This window comes from Giraffa tippelskirchi, chromosome 6 (assembly GCF_054371585.1).
Source record: "Giraffa tippelskirchi isolate mGirTip1 chromosome 6, T2T-mGirTip1v1.2.pri, whole genome shotgun sequence".
Lineage (NCBI taxonomy): Eukaryota > Metazoa > Chordata > Mammalia > Artiodactyla > Giraffidae > Giraffa > Giraffa tippelskirchi.
In genome coordinates, this window is record NC_137280.1 from 63,116,291 (window position 1) to 63,135,770 (window position 19,480).

A 19,480-nucleotide genomic window follows, 5' to 3' on the forward strand; every position below is an offset into this window, starting at 1 on the left:
GAGGTTTCTAGCCCCTGTCCCCTGTCCTTGGAATGTACACTCTGTCCACTGGTCCCACAGTGGGAGCTATTTTCAAGGACACAGCTTTGAGAGAGTGGAGTGTTGTTGAGACCATCTGGATGGCATACGTGACTGAATCCCTTTAAGATTCTGATAGGCAGGTGTATCGATCTATTTCTCTTGCAGCAATGCAAGACAAGCTTTGTGTGTAAGTTCCCTTGCTTATTAAACCTGCCACCTACCCATCTGAAGTGATCTGCCTGTTTTCACTCTCTCCCTATCCTCCATGTATAGGGGCCATTTTGCAAACCAACAACAATAAATACCAAAAATAAGGCATAAAGACTATTAATGGATAAAAAGAAAAAACTATGAACAGATTTTTAAAAATATTGTTATTATTATATTCTTTTTAAAGGAATATTTGGGAAACTACTCAACTATAAATTTGACAACCCAGCTGTAACAGACCAATTCCTGGGAAAACATTAAATGCCAAAATTGGAACAAAAATAAATCACATGCAGTCAATAGCCAACATTAATAAAAATGGAAATGATAATCAAAAATATCTCTCTTTTCTTACTCTCCTTCCCCCTCCCCTAACGAAGAAAAGCCCCTGTATAAGCTAGAAACTTATCGTTTTTCAGCCCCAAATTATCCCTTAATTGTCCCGCTTTGTGATACTGGAGCTGGACCCTGTAAACATTTCCTCTTTGCCAGCTGGCATAATGTTAGGCTTTGTCAACTGAGTGCTATGGAGGAACACTGCAGGAAGAAGAGGCTTCTCTCCATTTCCATGTGCTTATTCCTCTCCTCTGGCTTCCGTAACATTCAGTGCCCACCAGTATGTTTCAGTGGCACTCCCATGGTGGCATACTAGTAGGTTATACCAGCAGCCCCCTAGGCAGCTTCCCCAGGAGTTCAGGGCACCTCTACTAGGGGGCTGTACTTGTTGGCAAGTTCTGCAGGCTTCCCAACTGACCTTTCAAGGACTCTCACGGGTGATTCAGCAGAAACCTCCTGCTGAGTTCTGCTAACACCTAAGCCAGCCCCCAGCAAATTCAGGAACATCTCTGTATAAAGCCTCCCATTCCCTTTTCTAGAGAATCTCCCAGGAGCCCCAGTAGGCAGCTTCTTGTTAAGTTTTAGCAGAATTCAAGGGCCAGCTTCCCATCTAGTTCCATCATCAGGACCCCAGAAGGCAGGTTCCTGCAATTTTTGATGCCCCAGTAGGCAGTTTCCTCATTATCAGCCTGGTCCTATGGCACCTAAGTAACTTTTCCACCATCCAGAGAACTATAATCACACAGATTAAAAATAGATTATGGCCTCCCTGGTAGCTCAGACGGTAAAGCGTCTACCTACAACGCGGGAGATCCGGGTTTGATCCCTGGGTTGGGAAGATCCCCTGGAGAAGGAAATAGCAATCTACTCCAGTACTCTTGCCTGGAAAATCCCATGGACCCAGGAGCCTGACAGGCTACAGTCCATGGGTCGCAAAGAGTTGGACACTACTGAGCGACTTCACTTCACTTCATAGATTTATAATCTCACAACAGGGTCTAAATCTTAGCCTTTGGTGGGGATGTGGGCTCCCTTTTCCTAATTTGTTCCCACTGGACTTCTGCCTCGGCCATAAAAGGAGGTAATTGTCTGTGCACATGCTATTCTGTGTTTCTTAGAGTCCCTCGTTACTATTGAATATTATATTCCTTTTTCTCTTCAAATTACTCTATGATTCCTGTCCTCTGACTGGATACTCACTGATACAGTCCAAGATCCAGATAGTTTCAAGAGGACATTTCATCAGATTTCAAGGTACAGATAATACATTTTATACAAGTTTTCCAGAACAAAGAAAACAAGAAAAAAAAATAATGATTCAAGAACAACCTAGCTTCTCAGACTATATTAGGACAATACACAAATATACAATTTCATGCATTTCAATAGATAAATGGAAAAATAGTCTGTGGTACATCCAGGCAGCAGAATATTTTTCAGTGATTAAAAAAAAAGAGCTATCAAGCCAGAAAAAGACATGTGGGAACCTTAAATGTGTGTTGCTAAGTGAAAGAAGCCAATCTGAAAAGGCTACAAAATGTATGATTTCATTCCAACTCTTATCACATTTTGGAAAAGAAAAAGCCATGGAGACAGTAAATGACCAATGGTTGTCAAGGCTTGAGACAGGGGAAGAGACAAATGAAGGAACACTAAAGGTTTTTTAGGTCATGTAACTATTCTGCATGATACTATAATGGTGGATACATTACACCATACATTTTTCAATACCTATGGGACCTACAACACTAAGAGTAAACCCTAATGTAATCTGTAGATTGCAGTTAATAATAATGTCTCGGTAATGGCTCAACAATTGTAAAAAATGTAAGGTGCTAATAACAGAGTTAACTGGGAGAGGGGTGTAAAGCAATACATAGGAACTCTGCAATTTCTGCTCAATTTTTTGAAGCTTAAAACTTCTCAAAAAAATTTGTTGAAGAAATCCCATTATTTCATACCTATCTCACTTAAGAATATAATTGCCAAAAATCCTAAAACAAATATTGGATAAGCAAACCTAGTATTATTTAAATAACTATAAATGATGAAGTAGGGTTTATATCATGAATAATATGATGAATCAGCATAAAATATGTTCATATAATTTAACATACTAAAAGCCAAAAGGAAAAAAATTTACCAGGTCCTATTAGTAGATTCAGGGGTAGGTCAGCTGGTAAAAAATCTGCCTGCAATGTAGGAGACTCCAGTTTGATCCCTGGGTTGGGAAGATCCCCTGGAGGAGGGTATGGCAACCCACTCCAGTATTCTTAGGACTTTCCTGGTAGCTCAGTTGGTAAAGAGTCTGCCTGCAATATGGGAGACTGGGTTCAATCCCTAGGTCGAGAAGATACCCTGGAGAAGGAAATAGCAACCCATTCCAGTATTCTTGCCTAGAGAATTCCATGGACAGAGGAGCCTGGTGGGCTACAGTCCATGGGGTCACAAAGAGTCAGATGCAACTGAGTAACTAATACTTTCACTTTCATTAGTACATTCAGAAACATATAGACAAAATTCAATATTCATTTATGACAAAAAGTATTACAAACCAGATTAAAAAGAAGCTCTTAACATCTCAAAGACTATATCCTTAAAGTAGACAGTAAACATAATTCTTAATGAAAAGCATAAAAGAGTGGATAAATGTAAAAATGTCTTTATGTTGAGAGTATATAATCATTTTCATTGCACATCCAGCAGAATCAACGAACTATAATAATGGAGTTTATCAAGCTTTCTAAACACAGAAAACTCAATAGCAATTTTTTTATTTCAGCAATAAGCAATTGAAACAGATAGTAGAAAATAAAACAGCATTTTAAAAACTATAAACACATAGAAATTAACCTAATAACATGCACATCTTAACAGAGAAAACTTTAATATCCTATTAAAAGTATAAAATAGGCCTGAATAAATGGAGAGATTACTACACCCATGGCGGGTTTGATTTAACATTGTAAGTGAAGTAAAAGTCACTCAGTTGTGTCTGACTCTTTGCCATCCCATGGATATACAGTCCATGGAATTCTCCAGGCCAGAATACTGGAGTGGGTAGCCTTTCCCTTCTCCAGGGGATCTTCCCAACCCAGGGATCAAATCCAGGTCTCCTGCATTACAGGCAGATTCTTTACCAGCTGAGCCACAAGATGCCATTTATCTCCTTCTTTTTTTTTTCTTTAAATTTCATCAGTACTGACTGCTGGATTCTTCCTCCAAAATTCACCCTGGATGAACTATGAAAGAGGGAGAGAAGCATGCATCTGAGAACTTTACAACTATCACTATAAAAGAAACAAAAGAATTGTGAGAAACACACTTGAAGATTCATCATTTAATGTGGATAGAAATTTGCATGTGTTATTTCTACTGATACCACTTACATTCCCCACTCACCTAGGTAATTTTGCTTATCTGGAGTCAAGAAACTATTGTAGCATTAATCTACAAATAATTACTGAGCAATGAAAGAAAATCGTGTTTCTACTTCAGTTATAAACAATCAAAATATGAGAATCTTAAATAAAATATTAGGTGATGAAATTCAACAATCATTTTTAAAAGAATGTAAGATGTTTCATAATGCAATTTATCAGAACATGCAACACCCTTCCTCTTTTTGTTGATCCATCTTTCTATAACTTTTTGACTTAAAGGACCCCACTTTCTCCTGATTCTGCTCCAACCAAAGGGTTTATTCCTTCTCAGTCTTCTCAGTCAGATTTCTATTTTCCAAACCTTTAACATTGAAGCCACCAAGGCTATATTACCAGCCTTCTCTACCTAAAACTTACTTTCTAAGTAATCCCATTCTTAGAATATGAAATGCCATCTTATCACTAACGGTTTCCAAATTTAGATCCTTACCTTATATTTGTCCCCTGAAATCTAGACACATGAATGAAACTGTCTACTCCATATTTACCTGTAGATATGTAATAGACATTTAGATAGTCTAAATCATAATCTTGATCTTCCCTTGTCTATACAACACCCTAATGAAACTTCTTTTCCTGCCTTGTTTTATTAAATATCAGTTCCATTCTTCTTGATACTAAATCATTCATTTATCTATAATTCAACTTTCTCTGATAACCCATATCCAGTCTATCAGAAATTCTGTTTAATATGCTTTCAAACATATTAGGAATTGGACCACTTTTCACCCCCACACTAATCATTGTTCAAGATTTATTGATTTATTACTTGAAAATTTAAATAAAGATCCTAACTGATCTCCTTGAACTCATCCCTTCAAATCATTCTCTATATCACAGGTACATTTTTTTACATTTTAATTGACTTCATTTATAGACCAATTTTGGCTTCCCTGGTGGCTCAGAGGTAAAAAAATCATCTGCAATGCAGGAGACTCGGGTTCGACCTTGGGTCGAGAAGATCCCCTAGAGAATGGAATGGCAACCCACTGCAGTATTCTTGCCTGGAGAATTCCGTGGACAGAGGGGTCTGGCAGGCTACAGTCCATGGGGTCCCAAAGAGTCAGACAGGACTGGGCAACCAACACTTTCACTTTTCATTTTCACTATAGATCAATTTTAGGTTCACAGAAAAACTGAGGACATATAGAGAGTTCCTATATATCCCATGCCCCACCATGTACTATCAACATCCCAGATCAGAGTGGTACGTTTTTTACAATTAATAAGCCAACATCAACACATCGTAATCACCCAAAGTCCATAATTTGCACTCAGATTCAATCTTGGTGCCATACATTCTCTGAATGTTGACAAATACAAAACAAAGTGTATCCACAATTATAGTATTAGAATAGTTTCACTGCCTTAAAAATCTTCTGTGTATTGCCTATCCATTCCTGCCTCCCCTCTGCCTCCTGGCAACCACTGATCTTTTCACTCCTTCCATAGGGATATGTGATAGACTTAGAATCACATAATGTGATAGAGTTAGAATCATACAATATGTAGCCTTTTCAGACTGACTTTTTTCTTTTCAAATTGACCTTTTCAAATTGGCTTTTCTTCTTAGCGGAATGCATTTAAGATTCCTGCAAATCTTTTCATGGATTGATGACTAACTTCTTTTTAGCATTGAATCCAAAGAATAGCAAGGAGACATAAGAAAGCCTTCCTCAGTGATCAGTGCAAAGAAATAGAGGAAAACAATAGAATGGGAAAGACTAGAGATCTCTTCAAGAAAATTAGAGATACCAAGGGAACATTTCATGCAAAGATGGGCTCAATAAAGGACAGAAATGGTATGGACCTAAAAGAAGCAGAAACTATTAAGAAGAGGTGTCAAGAATACACAGAAGAACTATACAAAAAAGATCTTCATGATCCGGATAATCACAATGGTGTGATCACTCACCTAGAGCCAGACATCCTGGAATGTGAAGCCAAGTGGGCCTTAGGAAGCATCACTATGAACAAAGCTAGTAGAGGTGATGGAATTCAGTTGAGCTATTTAAAATCTTAAAAGATGATGCTGTGAAAGTGCTGCACTCAATATGCCAGCAAATTTGGAAAACTCAGCAGTGGCCACAGGACTGGAAAAGGTCAGTTTTCATTCCAATCTCAAAGGAAGGCAATGCCAAAGAATGCTCAAACGACCGCACAATTGTACTCATCTCACATGCTAGCAAAGTAATGCTCAAACTTCTCCAAGCCAGGTTTCAAAAATATGTGAACCCTGAACTTCCAGATGTTCAAGCTGGTTTTAGAAAAAGCGGAGGAACCAAAGATCAAATTGCCAACATCCACTGGACCATCGAAAATGCAAGAGAGTTTCAGAAAAACATCTATTTCTGCTTAACTGACTATGCCAAAGCCTTTGACTGTGTGGATCACAATAAACTGTGGAAAATTCTGAAAGAGATGGGAATACCAGACCACCTAACCTGCCTCTTGAGAAACCTGTATGCAGGTCAGGAAGCAACAGTTAGAACTGGACACAGAGCAACAGACTGTTTCCAAATTGGAAAAGGAGTACGTCAAGGCTATATATTGTCACCCTGCTTATTTAACTTATATGCAGAGTACATCATGAGAAATTCTGGGCTGGATGAAACACAAGGTGGAATCAAGATTGCCAGGAGAAATATCAATAACCTCAGATATGCAGATGATACCATCCTTATGGCAGAAAGTGAAGAAGAACTAAAGATCCTCTTGATGAAAGTGAAAGAGGAGAGTGAAAAAGTTGGCTTAAAACTCAACATTCAGAAAACTAAGATCATGGCATCTGGTCCCATCACTTCATGGCAAATAGATGGGGAAACAGTGACAGACTTAATTTTTTTGGGCTCCAAAATCACTGCAGATGGTGACTGCAGCCATGAAATTAAAAGACGCTTGCTCCTTGGAAGGAAAGTTATGACTAATCTAGACAGCATCTTAAAAAGCAGAGACATTACTTTGCCAATAAAGGTCCATCTAGTCAAAGCTATGGTTTTTCCAATAGTCATGTATGGATGTGAGAGTTGGACTATAAAGAAAGCTGAGCGCTGAAGAATTGATGCTTTTGAACTGCAGTGTTGGAGAAGACTCTTGAGAGTCCCTTGGACTACAAGGAGATCCAACCAGTCCATTCTAAAGGAAATCAGTCCTGAATATTCATTGGAAGGACTGATGCTGAAGCTGAAACTCCAATCCTTTCACCACCTGATGTGAAGCACTGACTCATTTGAAAACACCCTGATGCTGGGAAAGATTGAAGGTGGGAGGAGAAGGGGATGACAGAGGATGAGATGGTTGGATGGCATCACCTACTCAATGGACATGAGTTGAGTAAACTCTGGGAGTTGGTGATGGACAGGGAAGCCTGGTGTGCTGCAGTCCATGGGGTCGCAAAGAGTCAGACATGACTGAACAACTGAACTGAACTGAACTGCACATTCCATTGTCTGCTGCTAAGTCGTTTCAGTCGTGTCCGACTCTCTGCGATCCCACAGATGGCAGCTCACCAGGTTCCCGCGTCCCTGGGATTTTCCAGGCAAGAGTACTGGAGTGGGTTGCCATTTCCTTCTCCAATTCAGGAAAGTGAAAAGTGAAAGTGAAGTTGCTCAGTCGTGTCCAACTCTTAGCTAGATTCATCCATTTACCTCTTGGTCTTTCCAATTTTTGTCAGTTATAAATAAAGTTCCTATAAATATCTGTGTGCAGTTTTTTTTTAAACTCATTTGGATAAATACCAAGGAGGGTAATTTTTGGATTATATTTTAAGAGTATGTTTTGTTTCATAAAAAGTGACAAATTGTCTACCAAAGTAGCTTTACCATTTTGCATTTCCACCAGCAGTGAATGAGAATTTCTGTTGCCCCACACATTTTCTAGTATTTGATGTTGTTCATGTTTCAGGTGTGTGTGTTCATTTTTGTTTTAATTTGCAATTCTCTAATGACATATGATATTGAACATCTTTTCATATGCTTATTTGCCACCTGTACATCTTCTTGGATGAGATTTCTATTCTGATCCTTTTTTATTTTCTTATTATTGAGGTTTAGAGTCTTTTTGGGGGAGTTTAGATCATGATCCCATTCTTCTAAACATAAAATTAATAATTTGCATTGATTCTTCACCAGGAACTGTTCTGAGTGTTATTCACCTGGCATTCCATCTGTTTTAAGATACAATCTTTTCTTTTTACATTTTAACTCTGTTTAAATAGTGATATATGTCATTACTGCTGGCCAAGCAGAAGTCATGATGTAACTAGCATGGTCCATGCACCTCCATCAATAGTTACAAAGATTTTCAGTGGCATGGAAAAAAATCTCGGAGACAGTAGAAGGACCTTCTTTTAAACATGTTGCATTACCAGTGGTCTTACCAGAAGCAAATATGATATCCACTATTACCTAGTGGAAATATCCTTTGAAAATGAAGATGAAATAAAAATATTTTCAAATTTTAAAAATCTACAGGAATTTAAACCTGGATTAAAGGAGTACAAAATGTGTTGTTCAGGCAGAAGAAAAATGATTCCAGAGAGAAACAGAAATTCAGGAAATAATAAATCACAGAAAAGAGTAAAGATGTGGATAAGCCCCAAAGAGAATTTACAGTTATGACGATGTCTTCTGAGGTATACGCATACAACTAAAATGTATAGCTGCTGCTGCTGCTGCGAAGTCGCTTCAGTCGTGTCCGATTCCGTGCAACCCCATAGACGGCAGCCCACCAGGCTCCGCCGTCCCTGGGATTCTCCAGGCAAGAATACTGGAGTGGGCTGCCATTTCCTTCTCCAGTGCATGAAAGGGAAAAGTGAAAGTGAAGTCGCTCAGTCGTGTCCGACTCTTAGCGACCCCATGGACTGTAGCCTACCAGGCTCCTCCATCCATGGGATAGCAATAATAGCCAAAAAGATAGAAGTTGTCTTAGTTTGGGCTGTTGTAACAAAATACCATACACACAAACAATGGGTGTTTATGTCCTTACAGTTTTGGAAGCTGGAAGTCTGAGATCATGCTGCCAGTCAAATTAGATTCTTGGTGAGAACTACTCCTGGCGTTTGTGAGGCTGTCTTCTTGCTGCATCCTCACATTGGGGGAGGCAGAGGGAGCAGGCTCTCTGGTCTCTTCCGTTAAGGAGAGTGACCCCACTGTGGGGACCCCATCCTCATGACCTCATCTAAACCTAATTACTTCTCAAGGGCCCCAACCTCCTAGTACCATCATGCTGGGGGTTCAAGTTTCAACACATGAATTTGGGGGGGGGAAACAAACATTCAGTCCATAGCAGAAGTTAAATGAAGTTCAAGTGTTACTGAGAATCTGAATTATTTGGGTTGTGGTAAAGTGCAAATTTACTTGCCTTATGCTCTAAGAAGTCACGAATATATTTTAAAATATCTACAATAACCACTAAATATAAAAATAAAATAATTTATAGTGTACTGGTTAATGAAGAATGGGCTTTTTTAAAAAAAGTTGTTTGATTTCAAAGAATTTAACAGAGGAGAAATAAGATGGAATAGGTAGAAACTAAATATTAAGATGTAAGTCAGTATTAAATTATAAATGCAATTATTTTATATCTTAAAAATTAAATTACACATTGATCACTTCAACTAAGGGAAAAGACTATCAGATCGGATGAAAAATAGAAGCACATCCATATGTTGCCTGCTAGAAAGACATCTTAAGTAATATGTGCCCCTGGAAGGTTGAAAATAAAAAGACTGAAAAATATACATTGTGAAATACTAAGGAAAACTAACCACTAATGTAGCCATATTATAATGTGACAAAGTAGACACTGAGGTAAGAATGATCACTATCAATAAAAAAAATATTTATTTCACAGTAATCAGAAGGACAACCCAAAAAGATTACATAACAATCCTAAATTTGTAGCCATCAAATGACATGGTCTCAAAATATGTAAATGTGGACAGAAATAAATGGAGAAACAAATCTACAGAGTGGAAAAAAATTTTTTGACATTTTTCTCAATAACCAACAGAAAAAATAGATTTTTATAATCAATAAAAATTTGACTATTTTAAGTACCTTATACAAATGAGATCATGCTGTATTTGTCCTGTGCCTGGCTTATATCACTCAGCTTAATGTTCTTCAGTTTCATTTATGTTGTTGCAAGAGGCAGGATTTCCTTCTCTTTCAAGGCTGAATAATATTCCCTGGTATGAGAATACCATATTTTGTTTATCCATTCATCTGTCAGTGAACATTTGGGGTGTTTCCATATCTTGGCCATTGTGCATAATGCTGCAGTGAATGTGGACCTGTAGATGTCTTTTCAAGATCTTGATTTCAATAATTTTGGCTATATACCCAGAACTGACATTGCTGGATCCCGAGTTCTCTTTTTAATTTTTTGAGGAACTTCCACAGTGTTTTCAAACTCACAGAAGCAGAGAATAGAATGTAGAATGCTACTTGCTGGGGGCTGGTGGAGGGCGGAACGGAGAATTGTTTTTCAGTGGGTATAAGTTCCAGTTGTGCAAGACAAGTAAGTTCAAGAGAGCTATACTACATAGTGCCTATTGCTAACAGTATTGTTTTGTGCACTTACTAGTGTAGTAAGAGGGTAGATCTCAGGTTAAGTGTTCTTAAAACAGAAAAACTAATAAGCAAAACAAAACAACCAAAACCACCCAAAGAGTCACAAAGAAACTTTTGGAAGAGAAGGACATGTTTATCACCTTAATTGTGGTCATGGCTTCACAGGTGTATGCATATGTCTGAACTCCTCAAATTGTATGTATTAGATACGTGCACAGTTTTGTATATCAATTATATCTCAATAAGGCTGCTTTTTTTGGGGGGGGGGCAGTGCTTCCCTGATGGCTCAGATGGTAAAGAATCTGCCTGCAATGCAAGAAACCCAAGCTCGCTCCCTGGGTCAGGAAGATCCCCTGGAGAATAGAATGGCTACCCACTCCAGTATTCTTGCCTGGAGAATTCCATGGACACAGAGGAACCTGGCAGGCTATAGTCCGTGGGGTCACAAAGAGTCGGATATGAATGAGTGACTAACACTTTCAAACTTTCAAGGCTATTTTTTAAAATAAAGTTTAAAAATTCATAAAAGCATGGGATATTTGGAAATCATGGTCAACAAACTTTAGTACATTTATGTGTACAGGACCACTCACCAATGACAGAATATACATTATTTTTAAGTGCAAATATAATAGTTGCCAAAATTTATAATAAATTTAACTAACTTTTAATATCTAACTCTTTGGATCCACTGTTTTTTTAAAACCTGTATACTTGAGGATGAATTTTTTTTCCTTCTCACATCTCCTCTGTGTGATAGCTCAATCATCATCTTTCAAGAGTGATTTTTAAAAAAATGAACTTATTGAGGAAAATCTGTCATTATAATGAGTCCCAAATATGGGCTTTCAGAAAAACAAGGAGCAGTGATTACTGGTGTTTCTCTACTTAACAAGGATTTGTGAATCAGAAGCCCTAACTCTCTCCCTTTCAAATGTAAGCAAACAAGTTCAATACATAAATAGAAAATAAAATAAGGAGGCCATTTGCTTCCAAAATGCATTAGGTATAATATATATAATCAACCATATAGTGCTACCTCATATGTTCAAGGTCAAGATAGTTTTCAAGATATAAGCCTTTTAAATTCAGCCCCATTCTAAGAGAAAGGGCCTTATGCTGACATTTTCAAGGCAGGCTTTTGGATCTGCTTCACACAAAGACACAAAATGGAACTAAATGGAAGGATGAAGCTACTCATTTGCAACCATCATTTATGGAGAATGTTTCTTGGACTGTGAGACTGCCCAATACACTATTTAAAAGAAATAGACAAAATCAAAGCAATCAGGAAAAGAAAGAATTGAAAAGTGGCAGCTACATTTTCTAACAGATTTACTTGGAGCTTAACATGAAATTCCTGTCTTTTTCAGTCTATTTCCCAAAGGACGAAGATGACACCTCAACAAAATGTTATTTTACATTATATTACAAAGTACAGAAACACTGCAAGAAAACACTTTCATAGAAATCTACACAAAGGCACTTTACATGAGATCCCAGCCTCTCTGAATTGGAAAACTTTGGGGACCAACACTTTCTGTTCTTTCATTACTTTGCAATGGCCTCTGTAGGAGGACTTATCTCCAAATATTTCACTGGCTTCTCTTTCTGCCCCTCCTCTTTCTCCTCCTCTAAGTACAGCGCTACACAAGAGGACACTTTTATCTCATCCCAAACATAGTGGAAACAGGAAATGGCTAATTTGAACTGTTTTCCCCAAGAGCTGTTAGTCATTTCCTCAAGGCATGGGAAGCCCTAATAAAAGGCTCCACTTGGGAATATCAATTTATGTCCATATCTGAAACTCTGAAATATCACCTGGCATTACAGGCATTGCAGGGCAGGCCTAGGCTGCTATCCAGCGTTCCAATCTCCCAGCAGCTAGGTTGGAAAGTTCAGATGTCCTCCAGCTCCAGAGAAGTGAGGAGTCTAGAGAAGACCGCTCCTACTCTCAGGTATGGGGTTTTCATCTCCATAGAATCCTCACGTTTCAATCTGTTCCTGTTTCATGATTACATAATCTAGCTTCAGAGATATAACATCTTAACTTTTGTTTCCAACCCAAATCACACATTTCCAGAGATTCTTCAAAGTTCTTTTGAAACACATCATTTTTAAGTATGTCTAAATAACTTGCATTTCTTTATACTATTATTGCCCAAGATTGACTAAGAGCAAATGAAAACCAAGGCAGGTTCTCTCAAATTGGTATGAACATTTGAATAGAGCGGAACACTCAACTCATTTTGTTTGAGATTCTGATAGCATTGTTTAAAACTCCAATGCTTTATTTCTAAAATAGAATATTAAAGTGCTAAAGAGCATGTTCATATGACCTCTGAGCCTTATTTCTCTCCATCACTGTCCTCTTTGAGTATGCATGTTCAGAAGCAGAAAATAAAGACAATTCTTCTATGTTAGCTATACATGAATAATTCATAAATTCTATGCCACATTCTTAATTTCATTTTTTAAATTTACTTTTTATTGAAATATAGTTGAAATATAATGTGTTAATTACTGCTGTACAGCAAAGTGACTCAGTTGTACATATATGTACATTCTTTTTCATATTTTTTTCCATTATGGTTTATTACTGTACACTGAATATAGTTCCCTGTGCTACAGTAGGACCTTATTCTTTATCCATTCTATATATTCCAATTTGTGTCTGCTAATCCCAGTCCAACACTCTCTCACCCCCTTCCACCTTGGCAACCACCAGTCTTTTCTATGTCCCTGATTCTGTTCTGTTTCATAGTTAGGTTCAATTCATGTCATATTTTATATTTCACATATGAGTGACATCATATGGTATTTGTCTTTCTCTTTCTGATTTACTTCATTTAGTATGATAATCTCTAGTTGCATCCATGTTGTGGCAAATTGCATTATTTCATTCTTTTTTAGGTTGAGTAGTATTCCACTCTGTGTGTGCGTGTGTGTGTGTGTGTGTGTATACACCACCTCTTCTATATCCATTTATCTGTTAATGGACATTAGGTTGTTTCCCTGTCTTGGCTGTTGGGACTTCTGCTGCTATAAACATAGGAGTGCATGTATCTTTTAGAATTATAGTTTTGTCTGAATATATTCCCAGGAGTAGGATTGCTGGATCGTGTGGAAATTCTATTTTTAGTTTTCTGAGGAACCTCCATACTGTTTTCCACAATGGCTGCCCCAACTTACATTCCTGCCAACAGTATGGGAGGCTTTCCTTTTTTCTATATCCTTTCCAGCATTTGTCATTTATAGACTTTTTAACAATGGCCTTTCTGACTGGTGTGATGTGTACCTCAATGTAGTTTTGATTTGCTATGCAACATTTTTAACTTGTTTAGTTTAAGATTAACTTCTAATGGGCTTCCACTTCCATCATCATTCCCCAAAATACTAAGAAAGTAATAGAAAGTCTAGAGACTTCCATGATAATCACATAATATATTTGCATTTATATAGAAATGTAAAGAAAATAAATGAAGCTAAAAAAAAACAAAAACCCTCAGTATTCTAAAATATTTTTCTTGCCATTACAATTTTAAATTGTCAGTATTATAAATGAGAGCAAGATCTAATGAGGGAAAGATAGAAGCATTTTGAGGCATCTCTTATGGTACAACTGAAACTCAGGGATAAAACATTTATTGGGATACTAGTTATCAAGGTCATGTGATTTTTTTCTCCCAATGCTTCTGTGCAACATAAGTCTGTATACAGAAAATGTAGTAAGTTGAATTGCTTTAAGCTTGAAGCTCTGTAAAGCAGGAATGACAGAACAAAAATAGGGCAAGTGATTCTCAGATATTGGCTGGTTTATTTTTTGAATGGTCCATTTAACTAAGCCTGTGCTTTATAAAATACATATTAATTGAAAATATTTATTAAATATCTACAATGTGCCAGGCATATTCTTATTTTATAGATAAGGATATTAAACCAAACTTAAGTAATTGGCTTATCTCACAGCAGGAAGTAATGACTGATATTCTAGCTCAGATCTGTCTGATAGTAATTGCACACATTGACTACTGCACTGTAAGAAAACAGGAAGGATCAGGTAAAGTGGAGTCTGGAGAAGAGATCTTAGTGTGACTGAACAATAAGATTAAAATGTGTAGGTTAGTAAAAAAAAAAAAAAAAAAAACAGAAAGAAAGCCACAACACACAGTAGAAGAATAGGATGCTCTGAATAGAGATTAAGAAGTTAGAATTTCGGAAGTGCTCCCATTTTAAATAAAAGAACAGAAACAAGTTGTCCTTTGGTTAAAGTGAATCAAATAATAAAAATTTTGCAAATGATGAAAATTTTGCAGAGGAGACAAAAGAAATGGAAAGTTCTTTTTTCTTAAGTATTGGCTACGTAATCCATTTTGAGAGTCAAGTTACAGGGATAATAATGTCCACTGATCTTGAAAGGTTATGTTTGTCAATTTCCAGTCTTTATTAAAGAAGTTAGGATCATTTCAGTTCAGTTCAGTTCAGTTGCTCAGTGGTATCCAACTCTTTGCGACCCCATGGATTGCAGCACGCCAGACCTCCCTGTCAGGATAAATGACAGTAAAGAGAAGGGATAGGACATATAGAGCTGAATGCATGCGTGTATAATTAGTCACTCAATTGTGTCTGACTCTTTGCAACACCAAGTGGGACAACAGAAAAATAATTAGGGATTTTCTCATAAAACTTGAAGAGTGGCTGTCTAGAAGTCTTATGATTGAACAAGAAAGATGTCAGTTCTGTCTTATGACCTGAGTTTGTGAGGTGGTATGTGTGCAACAGCAACACAAATTTCCTCACACTTATCAATTAAAACAACACACATTTCTTATTGCAGAGTTTTTGTGGGTTAGGAATCTGGGGAATAGCTACCTGGAGCTTTTGCCTTAGGGTCTCTTACAATGCTGCAATCAAGGTGTCAGCCAGGGCTGAATTCTCATCTGAAGGCTCATCTGGGGAAAGACCTGCTTCATAGATCATGTGTTTGTTGACAGAATTTTAATTTCTCAGTGTCTGTGGGATTGAGAGCCTCGGTTCCTAGCTGACTGTAGGCTGGAAGATGCCCTAAGTTTCTTGCCATGAGGGTCCCTCCAACATGGTATTTGCTTTATCAAAGCCCACAAGGGAGGATCAACTAGCAAGATGAAATTTACAAACCTGTAACCTAGTCATGAAAATGACATTTCATTACTTTCACCATATTCTATTAGTTTGAAGCAGGTTACTAGACCAGTTCATGCTCTATATGAGGGTATCATACAGAGTGTGATTTCCAGGAGACAGAGTTCATCAAGGAACATTTTAGAGGCTACTTGCCACACAGTATGTTAGAAAATGAGAAGCCTTTCCTTGAAAATATGGCTGGGATGAGCATCCTCAGAATTCAGCCAGGTTTTAGCTAAGGATAAGAACTATAGGGAATATCAAATGGACGTTTGATGACTCAATGGGATAGCAATTTAAGTAGGTGCAGAAGAAAAGTTTGAGGGATAAGAAAACTAGGAAATTGAGAATAAAAGAAGCGCAGAGAAACATGACTTGAGAATTTTATGACCAGAGGGGCTTCTGACCAGTAATAGGGCATGGGCTATTACTTTCTATTTTCCTGGATATTCAAACTGGAACATGGTTAAGGGAGACATATACTCTGGCTTGTTCTCAAAGTGAGTTATTACATGCATTGGTAAAATGCAGTCAGAATAAGAGGTGTAATTTCTATCCAACAACCACAACAAACTAGTTGATCATACGGTAGCCATACCAGAGATTCTGAATTCATTCCTTACTTTCCCGCTTACAACTGTACTTATTAGCTCAGATAATTTCTATTCCTATGAGAAAAGAAGTGATAGGATGAATGGCCCTGCAAATGTGAAGGAAAAAAAATGAAGTAATATTGTTAAGGGGGTGGGGAGGAAGTGTTTGTAGAGCTCAGCCAAACGAGAAATATGGTCTCAACTGGTTATACAAATAGACTCTGATTTTGCAGCTTCATCTGCTTGGTTAATAAAATGTAAATTGAGGTCTAATAATTTCAGTTCTTGCTAAATTGTGGTAAAAATCAAGGAATAAGAGGCTCTACCTCTCCCAGAAACCATGACCTTCTTAGGGTGGCCACTTTTGAGGTCTATACACTGTTGGGACGAAAGGAGAAATCAGATGTTTTTTGTGAAAGGAACAGGAAACACGGTCGCTGGGCTGGAGGTACAGCGGCCCAAGTGCACGGCCCAGGAAGAGGTGTTCATGGAAAGCAAAAGAAGAAACATGGGCAGCCTCAAGGAGCAATTCCTTTGGAACTGTATCCGCTGCCCTCCTGACTTAGAGCGCTGTAAATTGCTATGCAAGTGGGGCAAGATCAGGGTCGTCTGCTCAGCATCCTTACTCCCATCCCATTTGCCTTCCCATACTAAAAAATCTGTATTTACTTTCAGGCCAACCTTATGGAATGCTGAAGGAATTAATTAGATATCTAAAGCTTTTAAATTCTTCCATCACCTACAATTAAAAGATAAAATCAAGCCCTTGCCCCAAACTCTCTTTTGTATGACTAATGATGAGTACATTCTCTGTGAGAATATAAAATATCTCTTTCAATAGTAGTCTCTCCAGGGAAGTCATATCAGAACTTTTTAGTATCACTTTAAAGAAGATATTCTAATAATTATTTAGTATTCAAAGGAAGTTTCCAGGCTATGGGCCTTAGGCCTTTGGAGACTTGCTGTATAGGGAGTTTCTGAAAGTGATTCCATTGACTTTAAAAACATAACTGAACAAATATTATCAAAAGATCTGGCTTTCAGTGAAATATTTCTTGGTCTTTTTATCTGCCCATTGGGTATCTTCTGAGAACACTCCTTGGTGACTGAATTAAACACCAAATCACCAACTTGTTAGGACTTGGCCCAAAACGCAAAGCCAGAATAATATCCTTTTGTTTCTCATCACATAAAGCAAGTTTGTGAATAGAGGTAGGGGGTAAAGAGAGAGAAGCCAAACCCCACAGTGTCTGTTCCGTTGTTTGGAAAGCTTTGAGAAGATTTGTTTTGAGTCTTTTGCCATTTTCCTTTTAAACTAGGAAATTTTTTCTTATGTACTAAAACACTAGAGTAATACTGGTTATAGAATTGAAAAAAAAAATGTCTTTAGGGGGAAATACAGAGATACTAAAGCAAACTTTTTAAAACTGAGGAGGTAAGTGTTGTTTCTTAGGATTTATATTTGGTTTTAAAAGAAAATGTTTTTTCCCACTATCCTAATTTTCTGCAAAATAAATAAACAAACCATGAAATTCTTCATTCTTACTGATTTCCTAAGATCAATTAATCATTAAAAGCGTTAATTCACATTTATCATCTATGTGCTTATATAAATATTATCTGATGTCTTATATCCCTTAGAAGGAGGAAAATGGAGCATATTAGGTGTGCTTCTACTTAAGATTTCCATTTTCAAGGCAATCCATATATTGGTTTTAATAAAGCTTTTTATTTTAATTCACAAAAGAACTTATCTACTGTCCTTGAAACTTAATCTACTATATAATAAAAAATTAATGCCAAATATAATTTTAAACAATAAAGGATTAATTATATTTATGACTTTACACCGGGTAGTATCTTTGGTCATGTAAGCAAGTTGGTTAGGGGAAAAGAAAAAAAAAATAGAAGCATACTTCAAAGTTTGTTTATTCAATGCTATGGAATTACTGCCATAAACAAAATAGAGCACGCACAATTTCAAATAGAAGGTGAATCTTTAAAGCAGCAAGCCTAACATTTTTCCTCCCAACTTTTATATTTTCTTTGTTTTTATTGTTATCTGATTATTTTACTATCTTGTTGGTTCTAGGGTTAATTTATCTTTAATGTTCTGGCCTAATTAGGGGAGCTGCATAACCCTTTGATTTCCCTTTACACTAGTATCCAGTATTACATAATCAAAGTAATGCTATTAAATAGTGCTGTGCTGTGCTGTGTTTAGTCCCCTCAAACTCTCTGCAACCACATCACCTATAGCCTGCTAGGTTCCTCTGTCCATGGAATTTTTCAGGCAAGAATACCGGAGTGGGTTGTCATTTCCTTCTCCAGGGGATCTTCCCAACCCAGGGATCAAACACATGTCCCCTGTGTCTCCTGCTTTGGCAGGTGAATTGTTTACCAATGAGCCACCTGGGAAATCCTACCAAGTACTAGGAAAAGCATAAAAATAAATGTAAATCAATTATAATGACCATAAATGCGATCAAGTTCTCCAAATATAGACTCTATATCCCCTTTAAGATTATTATATTTTACTGCCCCAAAGATATTATTAGGTCTTTAATCCATTTTGAGTTTATTTTTGTGAATGGTGTTAGAAAGTGTTCTAGCTTCATTCTTTTACAAGGGGTTGACCAGTTTTCTGCTTATTGCCAAATTCAGACTTAAATTGAAGAAAGTAGGGAAAACCACTAGACCATTCAGGTATGACCTACATCAAATCCCTTATGAGTATACAGTGGAAGTGACAAATAGATTTAAGGGACTAGACCTGATAGACAGAGTGCCTGATGAACTATGGACAGAGGTTCGTGACATTGTACAGGAGACAGGGATCAAGAAAATCCCCATGGAAAAGAAATGCAAAAAAGCAAAATGGCTGTCTGAGGAGGCCTTACAGATAGCTGGGAAGAGAAGAGAAGCAAAAAGCAAAGGAGAAAAGGAAAGATATTCTCATCTGAATGCAGAGTTCCAAAGAATAGCAAGGAGAGATAAGAAAGCCTTCCTCAGCGATCAGTGCAAACAAATAGAGGAAAACAACAGATTGGGAAAGGCTAGAGACCTCTTCAAAAAAATTAGAGATACCAAAGGAACATTTCAGGCAAAGATAGGCTCGAAAAAGGACAGAAATGGTATG

General features: G+C 37.3%; 1 long non-coding RNA gene across 2 annotated transcripts in view; it reads right to left on the bottom strand.

The window, feature by feature from the left end:
• The window catches only part of LOC145511222 (uncharacterized), a 257,499-nt gene that overhangs the window by 115,616 nt on the left and 122,403 nt on the right, over positions 1-19,480 (bottom strand). The window lies entirely within an intron of this gene.